This window comes from Babylonia areolata, chromosome 21, assembly GCF_041734735.1.
Source record: "Babylonia areolata isolate BAREFJ2019XMU chromosome 21, ASM4173473v1, whole genome shotgun sequence".
In the NCBI taxonomy this organism is placed as follows: Eukaryota; Metazoa; Mollusca; class Gastropoda; order Neogastropoda; family Buccinidae; genus Babylonia; species Babylonia areolata.
Genome location: NC_134896.1, coordinates 34,750,159 through 34,755,158, shown reverse-complemented (window position 1 = coordinate 34,755,158; position 5,000 = coordinate 34,750,159).

Below are 5,000 nucleotides of genomic sequence, written 5' to 3'. Positions count from 1 at the left end.
ACAAAACAAAACAAAACATGATGATCCCAATATTCATCTATCATAGCTGAATAAAAGCAAAACAAAACATGATGATCCCAATATTCATCTATCATAGCTGAATAAAAACAAAACAAAACATGATGATCCCAATATTCATCTATCATAGCTGAATAAAAACAAAACGAAACAAAACATGATGATTCCAATATTCATCTATCCTAGCTGAATAAAAACGAAACAAAACATTATGATCCCAATGTTCATCTATCATAGCTTAATAAAACCAAAACAAAACAAAACATGATGATCCCAATATTCATCTATCATAGCTGAATAAAAACAAAACAAAACAAAATAAAACATGATGATCCCAATATTCATCTATCCTCAAAGCATGTCCCTCACCCATTGAAACACAATGTTAAACTTTGAAGAGTGTGACAAAGTGTTCGGGCTGATCCATATACGCTACACCATGTGCTTTGAATGAAAAGGAAAGAAAAGCAGACGCTTAATCCTACTCATGAGATCTTGAATGCCTACCGCTGGTTTGAATAATGAAATTAGAATAAAAAATAGGTGGATAAGTTAACTAATTTAGATTCTGGTTCACTCCAAAACTCGCGTGCATACACGTAAAATCTCTCTCTCTCTCTCTCTCTCTCTCTCTCTCTCTCTCTCTCTCTCTCACTCTTAAAGTCCGACTGCGTGACATCATTACTGACAAATTAGAAATTACAAAAGACATAGAATTTGACAGAGTACACCGCTTGGGTGGCAGAGAAAACTCCCCAATTATTGCAAGATGTACTTTTTACAAAGATAAAGAACTGATACTGAAAGGAAAAAGAAAATTGACAGAAAGGAAGCTCTATTTTTCTTAGGGAAGATTTCTCCCAAAGAGTACGCGACCTCAGGAAGCGTCTTACGCCCCACTTAAAAGTCGCGAGAGCAAATCAAAAACTAGTCACATTGATATTTGACCGCCTTCTCGTCGATGGCCAAAAGTTTGTTCCAGATGAGAATGATCAGCTCAAACCGGTCAAATAGGGATTCGGCCTGCCCAACGTTAATGCAAGTAATTCAGTACATACACGTGAATTATGCTTCTCTGATACTTTTCAAAGGGCAGCGCAGTTTAAACCAGCACCGGCCTTCACGTGGCACACGGGTGAAGGCAGAGGAAACATTGTGTGTGTTAACTGTGTCACAACTGATGGGAGAAAATTGTTCCTCCACAAGCAGTGCAGGCAACTGGATTTAACATGGATACGGTGGAGAACAATGGATTTACTGTGCGGGACAAAATCAATGAGGTATTGAATGAAAGCGTGAGAGAGGTTGAAAGTTTAGGCGAGGATGGAGGCATGAGCGAAGAACAGATGTGTATGGACGCAACGGATCTTTCTTGTACTGTTGATCTGTCTAGTGTTGGCATTGTTGATACACCTTTTCATTTTCTACACTGGAATGTATGTGGGCTTTTGAACAAACTTTATGATAAACATTTTCTTGACTTTTTTTCTACTTTTGACTTTATTTCTCTTGTCGAAACTTTCATCGAAGACCTAGATTCCCGTTTGTTCCCCAGTCACACTGTATACTGTAAACCAGCAGTCGGACTTACTCGGCAGGGACGGAGATCAGGGGGTGTGGTTTGTTTGATAAGAGGTGTGTTTGCCCCCTTTGCTAAAGAACTTGCATGCGACGCAGATAATGTCTTATGTTTTTTACTTGACAAAAAGTTGTTTGGCTTTCAAAACAGTATAATTTATATGTGTGTATATGTTCCTCCTATGAATTCTCCATATTATGCTAACTTTGGAATTGGCAGTGGGGTAATGTGTGTTGAAGAGGTGTTAGCTGAATTATTAATGACTGAAGATAAATCTGATGTAATCATATGTGGTGACCTGAATGGTAGAACATCAAACAGTTTTTAGGAATATTGTTTTCTACCAAACTGAGTTTCAGTTATGCATGTCAGGATTTGTCTAGCAGGGATAAAAGAGCTGCGTTTAGTATTATGTGTAAGCTGTATAAATTAAACTGCAATTCCATAAATATATCATTAAAATGATTTGATGCCCAGGTGCAGCCCATTCTGCTTTATGGTGCAGAAATATGGGGTTTGGATGAAGCCTCTGCTGCAATAGAGTGTTCATCTATTCTTTTTTGAAAAAAAATACCTTGCAGTCGGCACACAAACACCAAACGATCTTATTTACGGCGAATTAAACAAGTTTCCATTAACTATTAACTCAGGCATATCTGTTATTCGATATTGGTTGAAACTGACATGAATGGAAGAACACAGACTACCTTTCAAGGCCTATAAAATGCTTTTAGGTTTAGCTAACAAAGGGGGGGGAAAAAACAAACAAAAAAACTGGGCTTCTAAGGTACGTGATACATTAGCAACGTATGGTTTCTTTTTCGTATGGGAAAACCAGGGGGCGGGTTGTGTTAACTCTTTTATAAAGTTGTTTAAACAAAGATTTGTCGATTGTGGTTGGCAAAAGTGGAAAAGTCACATTAATGATAGTGACAGATTCTTAGAGTACAGAAAATTTAAAACTAATCATTACATAGAACCTTTCCTTTTGATTGATTTAAATACATATGTAAGATATATACTAACAAGATTTCGATTTGGAATTTCTGATATCGCGGTACATAGTTTCAGATACAAAGAACACAATGTGAATATGATGAAATGGCCTTTATGCAGAAATGCCACTGAGACCGAGGTTCATTTTGTACTCTGTTGCCCTGCCCTTGATGATCTTAGATTTCAGTTTATACCAGCCAAGTATTATAAAGACCCTCGTGACTTTAAACTTTCATTACTTCTGGCTGCTGGAAGTGAACTTATAATAAACAATCTTGCTGCATTCTTATACCAAGCATTGAAAAGAAGAGAAATTGTTAGCTCATGACCTATGACGTAGTATTAATGTTATACTGCGTAATATTGATAATCACTGCTTATAGTGTATCCAATTTGGCACTTATGTGTTTATATCCTGGTTTATATTTCCTATTTTCTTCCTTGCTAAATATATATGTGTATTTATATATATAGGTATATATATATATATATATATATTATATATATATATATATATATACATATATATATATATATATATATATATATATATATATATATAAATGTTATTATGTCCATACCACTTCATATGGGGCTTTGGTCTTAATGAATATATTCCAATTCCGATTCTCTCTGTCTCTCTGTGTGTATCTCTCTGTCCCACTCTCTCTCACTCTCTGGATAGATATTCTCGTCCCTCTATCACACCTCCCCCCCTCCTCTCTCTTACACACACACACACACACACACACACACACACACACACACACACACACACACAAGGTTACAGTGATACATAATGTGTATGCAACATTTTGCAGTCTCAGAGACACCCAGTCCCAGCCCTTTTCAAACGACAAACAAACGAAAAAAAACCTGAGGCAGCTGGCATAGGTTACAGTAAGCCCGAGTAAAAACTAGCAACCCCCCACCCCCCCCCCCCAACCCCCCGCACCCCCGTCCCTCCATTTACTGAAAGTTTAATGTTTACGTTGACCCGGAAGCCACGGAGGGGGGAAACACTTCAAGGTTAATCAGTCCACAGTGTAAAAAATGCACAAGTTCCGGCGTAACTACAACAATCTATCCCCCCCATCCCCCACATACCACCTCTCCCCATCTCTTCTGCACTAGATTTTATCGTAGGGGTCATTCTGGCCTAGCCTTTATTAACCCCCTCAGTGTCATTTGATATATCAGTTCTGACCAGTTGAATTCACCCCACCCCCTCCCCGCACCTCCCCAGTGTCATTTGATATCCGAGTTCTGACCAGTTTAATTCAACCTGCCAGTGTCATTTGATCTAGTTCTAACCAGTTTAATTCAACCTGCCAGTGTCATTTGATCTAGTTCTGACCAGTTTAATTCAACCTGCCAGTGTCATTTGATCTAGTTCTAACCAGTTTAATTCAACCTGCCAGTGTCATTTGATCTAGTTCTAACCAGTTTAATTCAACCCGCCAGTGTCATTTGATCTAGTTCTGACCAGTTCAATTCACCCCCCCCCCCCGCCCCCAGTGTCATTTGATCTCCTAGTTCTAACCAATTTTATTCAACTCCTCCAGTGTCATTTGATTTAGTTCTGACCAGTTCAATTCAACACCACCACCCCCCTCCAGTGTCATTTGATCTAGTTCTGACCAGTTCAATTTAACCCACCCCCACCCCAGTGTCATTTGATCTCCTAGTTCTAACCAGTTTAATTCAACTCCTCCAGTGTCATTCAGTGTTCTGACCAGTTCAATTCAAACCGCCAGTATCATTTGATCTCCTAGTTCTAACCAGTTTAATTCAACCTGCCAGTGTCATTTGATCTAGTTCTGACCAGTTTAATTCAACCTGCCAGTGTCATTTGATCTGGTTCTGACCAGTTTAATTCAACCTGCCAGTGTCATTTGATCTGGTTCTGACTAGTTTAATTCAACCTGCCAGTGTCATTTGATCTAGTTCTGACCAGTTTAATTCCCCCCCCCCCCCCTCCCCAACCCCAGTGTCATTTGATCTCCCAGTTCCGACCAGCTGAATTCAACCCCCCAGTGTCATTTGACATCAAAGTTCTGACCAGTTGAGTACAACCCTCCTGGTGTCATCTGACCAGTTGATTATTTTTTCCCCTGGGGGCTCATTCGGGGCTTGTCTAGATATGATGATATGGATACTTATTTTGCGCCTATCCGCGGTCGAAGACCAAACTCTGAGCGCTTTACAAACACGGGGTCATTTGGACAACAGGCTGCCTGCCTGTCTACAGCTGACTGACGGCTATCATTCGTCCCCTGCGTCATTCGTTTTCTGTATCATTCAAGCAGGTTTCAGTCACGCTGACATGTCTTCATACAGGCGTGCAACGTTTTACATGTATGACCATTCTATTTATTAAACTCCGCCACGTAGGCAGCCATGCTCC